Source organism: Venturia canescens, chromosome 10 (genome assembly GCF_019457755.1).
Source record: "Venturia canescens isolate UGA chromosome 10, ASM1945775v1, whole genome shotgun sequence".
NCBI lineage: Eukaryota > Metazoa > Arthropoda > Insecta > Hymenoptera > Ichneumonidae > Venturia > Venturia canescens.
Genome location: NC_057430.1, coordinates 8,504,914 through 8,518,498, shown reverse-complemented (window position 1 = coordinate 8,518,498; position 13,585 = coordinate 8,504,914). Strand labels below are relative to the sequence as shown.

The window sequence follows — 13,585 nt, the reverse complement described above, 5'->3', positions numbered from 1 at the left end:
TCCAAACTACGAAGGAGATATAAAATACATAAATTCACACGCGCATATGCATAATTTTATGTACATATGTAGTGGACTATTACATAGGTTGGGTTTCGCTGGAGGGAGGGTTCGGATGAATCAATGGGGATGGCGTCAGTCTGCTTCGTATATTTTCGTCCTTCATATAAACGGTGGATACGTTAGAGTCTGTTCTCTCTCTTCGTCTCTTTGCCGGTGTTCTCCGTCTCTGCAGAGACTCGCGTCGCCCCGTTCGTTTGTTCTCGTTCCACAGAGTGTTTAGTCCACCCATCAAATGCCATATTCTTTGCCCTCTCGAGATGCCTGCTCTTGTAATCCGCGCGCCCGTCCCTTGAGGCGAAATTCTTTGCTTTCTCTCGCGGCCGATCGAGAATAATATTTGCGTAAATTAATTAAAAACTTTTCTCTTCCGTGCAGACAAGTCTCTTTATTACAATATTTATTTTTCACTATTTCCCGAGGTCTCGTCCTCCTGAGTTTTATCGCTCTCTTCCTCTCCACCGCGAAACTTTGGAGAGCAAACGGAAAAAGCGGTATGAATAATCCGACGAACGACTGTTCCGAGCTCTCAGCTTTCCGCGTCCATTCGAAGTAGCAAACAAGTGATTTGTGTACAGAAACAACGGTATTTGAGCCGAAGCTGTTGAGGTGCGAGGTCGAAAAAATTGAGACGGATTATTAATTGGGATCAGGGTGCTTAAATTTGTGAGAAAAGTCATTCCAGCGTTTCGATCAAGCGGAACATAATTGAGTATAATGAAACGAAGCTCAATCCATAATCAGAAGCGACTCGGAGATTAATTCGAGATGGACGGAGGCGTGTCTGACCGTACAAGGAATTTCTACTTGTTTTATGAAATTTCGAGTGTCCTCTTCGGCTCTCGCGTCCTGAGGCTTGTCCGGATAATCCGAGCTCCAATTTGCCTCCAGTAGCCACACACTGATTCGGGGTATTACAGAAACACGGGCGGGGTAAAAGAGGGCAGGGGGGGAGGGGAGGATAAAAGTCAGAGGGCGAGAAGGAGAGCAGGGGAGGACGAAACGTCTCGGTCCCCTTCGAGCTCCTGCGAGGGTGATAAATTAATTGGAATTTCTCGAGGATCCTCTCCTACGTGTAATGACGACATCCACGAGGGAAGGGCGAAACGTCGGAATCTTTTGGATGAATGACCTCCCATTAAGGGCTATAACGAGATAAAAACGAATGCTATTCACAGCACGTCCCTCTCGTTCGCGTTGATGCACTCGAATTGTACAATTATTGTGGTAAATAACTTGGAGATGCATGTGGCACGAGAAAAATTCTTTATTCTTAACGTCAGTTGTCGGCGGACAAAAACAAAAACAAAACAAAAAACGATTGAGATGAAGCTCATCAGAAATAACGTTTAATCTCACTGGAAGGTCAACGCTCTTTGCTGAAGCTGCAGAAATCGAATTCTCATTTCAAAATAATCATGGTCACACCAGAAACAAAATGTTTCTCTAATTTTAATTACGCCAAAGCTTTTAAGGTATTACTGGATGGATAACCCAGCCGATAAAGTGTACCTGATCGGAATCTCCGTACTTCGTGATTCAATAAAAATCTGAAAAAATTCAGCAACATTTGGAAAGTTATGAACTACAATTACCAACAATAATATTGCCCAAAAGTTGTTAATAAATTGTTTAAATAAATAATTTTTTAACAATTTTACAGTAAAGCCTTGTTTTTTTTTACGAATCGAATGTGCGCATTTTTCTGAATGCTCATGATTTTTTTCCGAATTTTCGTGGATTTTTGAAATTCCCTTTTTCAAATTTTTTAAGTGGCTCTATTTATCCAGTAACCTTGAGACTTTTCAAAACCGATGGTAAATATCTCTTCTAAAACATATCCAAAATTCAAATTTTTTTCAAAATTTTTTCAAGTAATTTCAAAAATCCACGGAAATTCTGAAAAAATTCATGTGCATTCGGAAAAATACACACATTTGATTCGTAAAAAAAAAACAATAAGTCACCGCAAAATTATTGAATAATTAAGCAATTTGTTATTAACTTTTGGGCAATATTATTATTGATAATTGTTGTTCACAGCTTTCAAAATGTTGTTGAATTTTTTCAGATTTTTATTGCATCACGAAGTACGGAAATTCCAATCAGATATAATTTTTCGTCGAGCTATCCATCCGCAGTTATAGCTTGATCTACAGAGTGAAATGAATTCTCGAGGTTACGTTAATGAAATTGCGTTTTATGCTCATGCGTACAGAATTCGATGCTAAACATGTTTCCACACGCTACTAATATCCGTTGTTGCATCTTATTCGTATCTTCATAACACTCTGTTTCTCTTTCGAAAGTATGACCAATTGAATGACACTCGAGAAAAACGCAACGCGGAAGAAATGCCACGAAAATTATTCGCAACGCGGGCTCTCCGCGTCGAACTAAAACAGGGAAAAAATGCTCCCGTTCTCGGGGCATAATGGCAAAAAATAAGCTCAATTTCGGTCAAGCTGTACAAATAAGCTTTGGATTTATCTCTCCTTCGTGTTTACTCTCGTTAAACACACACGGTGAAGTTTCTTTCGAAAGCTAACTCAATTTGATGACGGTAAATTCTCCGTGTGCACAGAGATTTTTCAAGCGGAAGATTGCGCAGGAATAACGAAAGGGCGAAGGACAAATATTTTGTATATACATTTCCGGGTACGGGTCGGGACAACTTTTTGCGAGGAAACTGTAAGAGGATTTCATAAAGACAGCTTCTGCGCCCTCAAAGAATGGAGCTGCGAAGTGTAGCGTTGCAGCAGCAGGGCAGGAACGCACAAGCGTTAAAAATCCGGGAGGATCAGAACAGCGTTGTTTTCTGTCTCCTGCTGGCTGTTCTCTGGTCCACGATCTCAGCTGTTGCAGGCGCGGAGTCGCCCTGCTGCGAGCGTTGGCTGCGAACGAGCACTTTCGCGACCACCCTGCTCGCGGTGGAAAAACTTCAATTTGAAATTCGCATTTTCGATGCTCGTAAGGCAGCACAAAAGATGACTCGGGTCGCGAAAAAGAAGGATGATCCGACTCCCTTGGAAACTGGAACGGCCCGAAATAACAATGGAAATAAGAATGCTTGTAACGAATGTGTTTTCATCGCAGTAAAAACCATTTTACGGTCGCGTCGAGACAGCGCACAAGCGAAAGTACTAATTCTGCTGTTCCTTTTTGCGCGTTGAACTCTCGGGAAAAGGAAGTGCTTTCGGCGGAACGCTGTGTCAGAGATATTCGGGAACGTCCCTTCGTGAGAGAAGCCACGATTCTCGAGAACACACGCAACACGGACACATAAACGCGACATGTTAAAGCCAAAATGCTTTGGCTCCCTTCCACGGGAGTTCTCCAGCCAATAATTTGCGCTTTCTACGGCGATATTCAGATCGGAAACTTCTAACTATATCACTCGCCATTTCCGATGCTAAGGGGGAAGAGAATGGGAATTTAAGGGAGTGAGATGGCACAGGTGGGACGAACACCGTCAAAACCACTTCATTCGACCGGAGATATTCGTCCCTCGAAATCCCCTTCGATTCTCCCCCCACGTAGCACGGAATCGAACAATAATTTCGCGTCGGCAAGCGTCCATGAATATTGATTTGTGATGAAACTCATCCATGCTCAATCTGTTCATGTTCCGCGGGAAAACTCTGTGTGTAGTTACGGCGATCGATGCGAGGCTGGCACGAGGCTTTGGCAAAAATGAGCCCCCTTCGTGGGGTGCAAAACACTACTTGGGTGGGTGACCGCTCGGCCAGCCAGCGACAAGTCAGCTGCTCGAGGGGAGACGCGAATTCCCTAAATTTCTTTGATAGCAGAAACGAGAGTTTGAAAATGGAGTCTCGAAAGTTCGTCGATCCCCGAGAAAATCTCATGAACGAAGCAAAAATAAGAGCACGGAAAGGAAAAGACGCGCGGAGGATATTTTGAGCCGGAATGGCTGAGGCTGCGAGTACAATCATAATTGAGAATTTGACTAGCGAATCGCTTACGGGAAAGGATCAATGTTCCGAGTCGTTATCGGGATTAATAATCGAAGGATCGCCCTGCCGTCTCCGGGGAAGGCTCGAGGGAAGATTAATTCTGCATAAACTCCTCATTGGAGAGGAGTCAAGTGAGATCATTGCTTTTGAACTGAGAAGAGGAAGATTACGGCGATGCTGCAAAGTCTTTGTCGCCACCGTCAAAGAGGCTGCGCTCCGGGGCTGCTGCCAAGAGAAAAAGGGATGGAGAGTGCAAGACAAAGAGGAATCGTTCCCTCGATGAGAAAGTACGGCGTCAAGGGTCCTTGACGGCGCTACGATGATCGATAAATTGATGATGATACATCACAAATGTAAGTGCAAGTTTCTACAACATTAGCCCTCGTGGCAGAGGAACCGCTCTCGGGGGCGGCACTTCTCCTAATTCCTTCCCTCAAGCCTCTGACCACATCTTTCCAGCTCGACTTTTTCATCGTGTATGAGCTAACGACGCGATGACGAATTTTACGATAACCCCGATGAAACCGTAACTCCGGATGAATTTTTCTCTCCCGGATTTGAGTACTGCTCGCAGAGATACGATGGAAAGTTACTGCAGAGAAGGCAGAACTAAAACTAGAAGTCCTTCTCTCAATTCGAGTCGTTAAAGCGCCCATAGAATCGCGCCTCACTCCCGTTTCAATTCGCTCAACATCCAAATTTTATTTTCTCTCAAGTATGGTATGAAGAAAATGAGGGATTACGAGCGGGAGAAAGAGAAAGAGTAGCGAAGTTATTTTCGGACGAAAGTTGCACGATTATCGCCCAGCCATCCGGACTGCGGGGTAACTTCAAAGAGTTTTATGCTTCCTGCAATATCCATTAGGCAAACGCGCGCGTACCGAGTTCCCTGTGAATGATTCTCACTTTTATCGATTCTCGTGGGCTAAAAAGTGTGAAGGAGGCTCACCATTTTCAACTGCACCAGAGATCTTGAGTCATTGAAAATCACGAGGGACGATGCAAATCTCTCCAAAAATCGTGCGTCTCATTATTTCATCCCTCGCTCTTCTCCTCCCCCGCGGACGTTTTCTCGGGCCGTGTCAACCCGAATATAGGTCAGAGATGCATATTAATATAGAAGCGAGCCGAGCGAGCCGCAGTTGAAGAAACTATTTGAAATATTTCTGCATTAACATGCCGAAATCAATCAAATATATCCGCCCCCTGCGCGCATCGCCAAAGGAGGAAGACAGAACGCTCGACGAGAAGATACCGAGCGAAGTTTTGATGGAGCTTTCGTTGGAAAATTTTCATTAGCTTTCGCAAGGAATTGGGAACGAGGTCCTGTTGATGTAACACGCTTAAGTTTAGAACGTCAAGTCGGATGAATCGACAGGATGAATTTAACTCCGTCGATCGTATTGACGCGTCTTCCACGTCCGAAGTATTTTCTCATCTAATGACGTGGAAACCCAATTACTTTCAGTCGCCTCTGAGCCGCAGGATTTCGACGCGGTCCGCTGTTGCTCGGATCGAATGGATATTCCACTCGCATTATCCTGCGAGTTTTGTCAGTTGAACGCTAACCGAATGATCGATAAACGCGGATCATACGACGGATGGAAGTCCGAAAGAAATCGGAGAAATCCATCAGCAATAAAAAGGATGTTTTTCGCTTTAAAATAATCTTCAAACCGGCCATCCGGGTTCGAGCAAAGGCAGTTGAATCGTGATTTTCCTACGAGAAATGTGAACATTTAACGACACACTTGGCGCGAGCTTTACTGTCGGAATGTCTTCGAGAACGGTGCTAACCGGAAATGCATACGAATAAAAAAGGAGGAGGGCTGTCGAAGGAGAGTTGCAAAAGCATCCTTGCAAAATCGCATGTTTTTTTATCTCTTCCAGCCTCGAAAGACGGAGATTCTTCACCTACGCCGTTGCGAGTGCGACTCGGCTGACAAGCACGTCGTTATTACCTACTCGAAGCCTTTCTCGCGATCATCACAACGTCTGAACGCCCACACGTCCCGAGCAATTCGAACAGTCGCAGAACAAATGCCCTTGTCTCGCCTGCGATGCGCGATGGCAAACGCTACTCACGAAACTTTAACTTGTGTACACATGAAAGCTTTGCAATACGGAATACAATTGTCAGGGAAGATAAAGAAAAGCAGAGAGATGCGGGAAGAGAGAGAGAGACCGGGGGAAACTTAATCAGAACACGTTTAAATGCTCGCGGCCCCTGTCGTCGTTTATGAATATTTTCCGGAAGGAAACTCGACGCTTCCAGGACACGTTGCTCCATAAATACTCGTGATAAATCCACTCCTGGCCGCGTGCACGTGCTCATTGGGTCGCATTCGTTCGCATAATCTTTATCTAATCTGTTGCTCGGCCCAGTTTATTAAACAATCTATCATTAATTCACCTAATTCCGACGGAACTAACCACGCGTTCCTCGACGTTCGTTGCGGTTTTCACGAACGAAGGACACACACGGTTGAAATACAGTTGGAGAAACGCGCAGCTCGAATTGTATTCCTTTATAATGGAATGTGTCGAAGTCTGATATACAGAAGAAAAGGTGATATTTAATTGTGTAAAACGGGAGCACAAAAACATCGCTCGGAGAAAAGCTCACAGCTGGGAGAGAAGTGGCCGGTCGATGCTGCACAGTTCTCGCTGCGCGAAAGTTATTGCACCACCTTCTTCTTCCTCTTTCTTCTCTCTCTCTCTCCCCCCTCGTTTTATTCTTACTCTGTTCCTTCCTCCCCGCTTCTCTTCTTTACTCCTTCGATCATTCGCCCTTTTGCAATCGGAGTCTCGGGAAGCTCTCACGATTAAGTGGAACGCGTGGCCGATGCCGAGCATCCCAGTTTTATCAACCGCAGTCAGCACGCTGTCGAAGAATAACATTATATATATTTTTATAGAATTTACGAGTAGTTTATAAAAGCTCGAGAGACTTTGTAAGTCTGGGGAAACGTGGCAGCGTCGGAATCGTGCTTTCATTTCATTTTAAAAATCCTCGAAGAAGTTTCCGAATCCATCAGTCCGCTGGTTTCATTTTTTTAAATTCATTTGAAAAGTGAAAATTGACATCCGATTCGCGATGCAAGGATCGCGGCAACACGTCATTTGGATAATCAACTTTTATCGCTCAATTGGCGAACGGTGCTGCCGAAATTTCGCGCTCCATTTTTCACCATCGGCCAATTCGAAAGGTGACAATCAACGACAAAGTTTCTAACAGTTCCACAGAGTCTATTTCCCCAGTATTCAGTTTTATTGAACAATACGATCCGGACTAATTAAAATGAGAAAAAGTTACAGCCTCGGCTCACGCATCAGCGTCCTCGATCCTGCCGAAAAAACTTTCACGAAAGTTTCAAAAGTTTTCCGAGCGGTCGCAAATTCATGGGATTCACGAGATCCGCACGTACGAACATGGACGCGTTGAATATTCTATCGGATTTCGAGGCGAAGAACCTAATTAATTAAATATCAATCTACATTATCCAAAAGCGATTTCTCGGATTGCCGTGCCAAACCACCGCAACTATACAAAATCCCCCAATCCTCGAATTAAACTCAATATCATCGCAGCTGATGTAATTACACTTGGCGGATTTGTCGATAACGCGGATGAAGCTCTTTTCATTCTTATTTGTACTGAAAATTCCGCACGGTATATTTATCCGCTTTCGTTCTCCCACGGTGTCTTGCACCCTCGAAAAGCAGACTATTTTTTTGCCACGTAACTATAGAAACTGAATAATTCATCGTCCGATTAAAAATCCATTCGATCAGATTAAAATTTGGCTGTTATTGGTCGTTTGTATTAATATTTTGTCGTTGATGGTTCATCGGATTTCAATAAATATTCTTCTACAGAGTGTCCCATTCCTCCCTTTTGTTCCTGAACTCGTGAGAAAATTTGGCCAATTTTGTCAAATGAAAATACGAGATGAAACATTTCAACGACTTTCCAAACTAGTTTCGTGGCCACCTGAACACTTCGTTTGAGACAATGTTAATTTGGAGGAAATACTATGAAACGAGCAAATAAAACGAAATCATTGCGAATGAAAGTAGAAACTTAAAGAAGCTAAAGCATCACAGCAACATCAATAGAAGATGAAATTAATCCGAGCTCCTGTGCAATGAGGGAGCAAATGAAAACGTCAGATAAAAGGAGAATCGCAAATTTCACCAGCTCAAATATGTACGAGAGTCGAGATTTTAAAACATTTCGAACTTGGAATAAGTTTCTCTGTGCAAAGTCTCGATCTTTCCAGTTTTCGCGAGCAAGATCCTTTGTAACTTCAGAAGAGGGAGAGAGAGAGAGAGAGCAAGAGAAAATACAGAAGCCTCTGAAGCTTCGTGTGCAGTGAAAAGCGAGAGATAATGGGCCCTCCGAAAGATGTCATCCACCCATAATAAACCGTACTCGTTCTTCTAAATTTCTCATGAATATTACACAAAATAATAAAATTCGACGATAAAGAAACGAAGGATGAAAAAAAAATTCCCTTCCCAGAAATCTTTCCACTCAAAAGCATCCCCTTGAGCCCCTCCCTCCCCCATTTTCTTCAATCTCGTTGTTCGTGATCCTGCATATATAATGCCGAGGGAGACGACGAAGACTTCTTCGGAAGGTAATTCACTCGAGGGTGGGTTAATTGGGAAGAAAGTAGTGGAGTAAACAAGAATAGTGCAAAGGACTCAATAGGATCTGGCACACAGTTGTGAGTGTCCTGCAACGAGACGAGTGGAGGAGATCGTTTTTGGAAAAAAGTATACCGAGGACGTTTGGGGGAGAGTGAAATGAGATATAAGCAAAAGGAAGGACGTGGGGGAAAAAGGTGGATGGCCTGGAGAGTCCCGAAGGCGTAAGACCCCTGTAAGACATCACTATTCCCATGGATCATGTGGCGTGGCAAATGAGTCGAAGAAACAGGACTAAATAAGATCGCACGTTGATCGATCGAATTTTAGTAAATTTGAGAGCGACACCATGTTCTCGGTCACGAGCAAACATCTTTATTTGTCATTTTTAACGAAATCGTTTGTTCGGGGAGCGAACAAATGTACGGGAAGAAGAGAAAAAGTGGAATGTTCGAGGCTGCAAGGTAGTTTGGAATTTCCATTTTGCCCCCGTATTCCCGACTGTACACAAGCTTGTTCAACTTTCGGGGAGTACACGACTCGAAGAAGCTGTGCGTGAGCGTGACTGCGTTATGACAGCGAGAGGCTTTGTCTAGCAGTCCAAACTCCGGTTCGATTTTCCTCTCATCCACTATTAAGCGCAATTGCTCGTTATAATGGACTGTCAAATTTGAGCACGGAGTCACAAACTTGAGGAAAGTTAGATAACCTCGTACAGCGATTATTCAAAGAACTGGGAAATGTTGGAAGTTTCCTACATCGCGTCCCATAAAAATGCTAACCATCAACTCGGAGGGTTAACTGGACTAATAGCGGGCAAACTTGGGCTCGTTATTTCAAGAGCGATACTCGAGTTCTCGGTCCTCGAATCAAACGTTGTTCAGTCGAGATACATGGACCAGCTAACGAGTCGGTAGGGAATAAAAACAAGCTGGCGATTGCGCTCGATCGGATGTTCGACACCAGAAGCATGCAGCGTTGTCGTTGAATAACCTTCCGATTTGGGAGACCCTTTTAGGGAGTCTCGGTGGGTCAACGAACACTAAAGACTCCTCGCGAGGAGAGTTCCACACGTGAAAAGGGGAATGAAAAATAAGCTGAGCCGTTTATGACTGACCTTGACTTTGCTGCATCTCCTGGCAGCGATCGATCTTGACTGTCTCCTTATCGCCTCCAGAGAAACCGATTGTCCCTTCGTTCAGCAGCAGCTTGCACGAGCGTCGAGCCGAGAGTGAGAAAGGAATAAAGAAAAAGGGGGTTGGTGGATGTGGAGAGGAGACCAATGAAAACAGGAGTTGAGGCTAACAGCCGGAAAGAGATAAGATTATCTGAAGATTTCGTCGATTTCGGCGATCGCTGGTTGCATACAGATGAAGCGCACACTCCCAATTCGAATCGTAATGAATTCTTCAAACTCCGAACATTCTTTTTTCTCAACGAACTATATTTGGAAAAAATAAAAAATTGATACTCTCGTCTTGATTGTCACTGAGGCAGGTCCGGGTTTCAAGGGGATGCTGCTAAATCTTTCGAGATTTGAATCACGATCGGTGATCCGGTTTTGGGACGATTAGAAATATTTTGTTTACCGTCTTTCCTCGCTACGAGGCCGCAAGGAAAGCGCGCTTTTCTCTTTTTCACATACCACGCAAGCTCCTTCGCGGTAGGATCTCTCGCTACGCGAGTTGGGCGGTAACTGAGAGAAAATCGAGGCGTCGCAACGCTTCGCATCCCCTACCACCCTCGACGTCGCTTTCTATACTTCCTATCCGATATATATCGCAATGCCAGATGTGTCTATATGTCCCGATGTATATTTATGCCCGAGAAAATCATCGAATTTCCTTCCCCGTATATATAATCCCACATTTTGCCGAATATTCGCACAAGAGCTTTCGATCAAAGATCCCTCGATCGTATAAACAAAGGCCAGAAATTAGAACCTTGCCGGCCTACCACCTTGTTTATCCGCGCTTTTATTCTGTTTCATTAAACTCGAATAATCGTTGTTAGGTTTCTGCAAATGCTGCTAATCCGAGATCCGGATTAGGGGAGACCGGGGCTGGTTGGACAACTTTTCAAACTATTGCTTGTAAACACGAGGAACTAAAGACGATTTCAAAAAGCAAATGGTTGTTTCGAATAGAAGCAAACTGCCTCTATCTCCGATGAAAATTTGAATTTTTTAATTTTAAAGAAAATATTATAGGAAACGGATAAACCAAAATACGGAGCTAGTCATACCGATGACATATGAAGTTTAAAACTACGATGTATGTAAAATTACATAAACATGCGTTTAATCATATATTAAAGAAATAGTAATCAAAAGTATAAGCTCTAGATAATATGCAAATGTACGAATTAGTGATAAGTTTTTTGTTAAAATAGCGCTGTATCGGACGCACAATTAGATGTTTAAGCACACCGTGATACGGAAATCCTTAGGATACCAAATATTTTTGTAAGCATAATGTATAACCACTTAAAACGTTCTCCTTTGTAAAAGGCGCAAGCCTATGTACAAATAAATATTACTACTACTACTACTACTAATTTTAAAGAAAATTAGTCACTGAATCGCTTTTTTGACGAACCGTTTTTGTGTAAAACGTTAGTGAAATTAAGGAAAAATGGATAGTTATTGATATTATTTATTTGATGATACGATAAATGAATACAAAATGTTGGCATAAGCGAATGGAAAGATAATTTTTGTCCGTAAGTGTGAGCAGATGGAATATTTGATCCTCATCTTCGTCATCAAAATCAGAATTGTAGTTTTTACACTCATAGAATCTTATATTTTTACTGGCACACCTTGAGTGGACCCATTTAGAGCACTCATGTACGTCGACACATGTATTAGCCAACCCCATACCACTGTTGGCCTACTTTTACCCCACACTGCTTTTTTTTAGCAAGAAAACGTTGTGAACGTGAACATTCGTGTAGAGGATTGTGTTGTAGTAATTGGAAAAAAATCGAGGCAGCAGAAGATAGATAAAATTGTCGTAAACACGTGGTTTTGTACTTGAATTTAACGACGCTGAAGTTTGCAACGTTGGAGTTGAACGAAATGAACGAAAAAAAGATTTATAATTCATTATTTTTTTATTTCACGAATTATTGATGTGGCTTGAAAAATTACGAATTGGAAATTCGGCAGGGAACAAGATTGGAGATTTACTGGAATTATTTGAGAGTTTTTTTAGGTCATTTCGTTGGACTCCAACGTTGGAAACTTCAGCGTCATTTGAATTTATAAAAATTCTTCACTGTTTCTAAACGACGTGTCGCTCCGACGCGTTGGTACACCCGAATAAAAAAGAGGTTACAATGAACAATAATATCAACCAGGCATATGTTTAAATTCCATAGTTTGGATGTTATTGTCTATTAGTCAACTTGCCCCATTGGCCAACTAGCCCCGGTCTCCCCTACTCACGAACGAAAAAGTGTCTTCAAACTCGACTGCTCTCATCGAGAAAATTTGTATCAAATTTTCTTCAACATTTTTACCTTTAAATTCGAAGGTTTTGTTGCTCGTTGTTTCCAAGACACAGCGGTATTTCGTCGTCGAGGATTGTCAGAGGGCTCAGCTTTCAGAGCTCTAACAACGGCTTTTCGAAGCGAACTCATCTTTATTCCATTTTGATTGATGTTATACTGTTCCAATCAGTCGACCTGCACAAAAATGTGGTTGACAATGGAGCCATAATGAGATTTTAAGATGAATCTTTCGTTGTGAATTCATCGTCGATCTACTGCACGCCTCATTGATTCGGCTTTCAATTTAATGTCGAATGCAATCAGAGCGAACTCTCGTTGCGGTTCATTCGATCTGACAAGAAACGAGAAAATATGCTCTTGAGCCGACCGCAGTCTTGAAAAGCAGCGACACATTTTTCCATCATCTGTAAACGTGTCAGTTTATCAGAAGCACACAAAATCACTAAAACAAGTTCTAAAAATAGAATTTTCCACGATCAAGAAACAGAACCGAAACACACAATGAACCGTGAAAACTATTCGTTTCGGTGGTTCTAAAAATCATCGATTTTACTTACCAGCTAATCATGTACATGAAATTGGATTGCTCATTAGTCCCGAGGGCGCTCTAACGACCCTCGGGACCAACATCTTCATCGGGACTCAAGTCCGTCCGCATGGACGGACGCTATAACGAGCCGAGCATCCGTGCAAAGCTTTGTACCTCATTCCAAAATTTGCGGCCGTTTGTGCATAGATTTTGTCTGAATCCAGCTGCTTGATCCGATGCACAGAATCTTGAAAATCATTTCGTCTTGGTGAAGATAGAAAAAAAATTCAAATTTTTATCCCTTTTTTACTTCTTGAGTCATCGTCTTTTTGATGAAAATGCGAGGCGAACAAGTCCAACGTTTGCACGCGTGTTGCTTATGTGACTTGATCGATACAACTGCGCATGAAATGTTACAGTTGCAGCGTTTTTTTTAAATCCTTATACAATATTCGGATGGGCGAAAGTAACAGCGAGAAAAATAAATTGAAATAAAGTAAAATAAAATAATTTCAAGTTCTTTGCCAAATGACAAATGGTTTCTTTAATAAAAAAAAGAACACGATTGAAGCGACCATTATCTCTGCCAACTGAAGAGCATTGGCTTCGATGCTTCTTCCCGCAATGTTCACTTTTGAATTGAGGCTTCGAACATTGAGATTTTTTATGCCGCACAATCGTACAATAGTTCGAAACACTGTTCATCCCTGGCGTTGAACTTTCAATGAATAACATTTTATTATACAGTCAAGCTTAGCTTCATAACACCAAAGACATTGAAAAGCGAAACTCCCCTGAACATGAGCGTAACCATTGCATCACTGCAAATCGTAAAATAATTCTCCTTATTTTGTAA

At 42.6% G+C, this 13,585-nt stretch overlaps 1 protein-coding gene across 4 annotated transcripts in view; it reads right to left on the bottom strand.

Annotated features, from left to right (window-relative positions):
- Nucleotides 1-10,366, bottom strand: part of Trpgamma (Transient receptor potential cation channel gamma) — an 85,886-nt gene extending 75,520 nt beyond the window's left edge. For 3 of the 4 annotated variants that reach the window (XM_043430242.1, XM_043430243.1, XM_043430244.1), the window contains exon 1: nt 9,805-10,366. The gene's annotated coding sequence lies outside the window, so the exon portion shown is untranslated. The remainder of the gene's footprint in view (nt 1-9,804) is intronic. The other variant, XM_043430245.1, reaches the window with a different exon arrangement.
- Between the last annotated feature and the right edge of the window lie 3,219 nt (nt 10,367-13,585).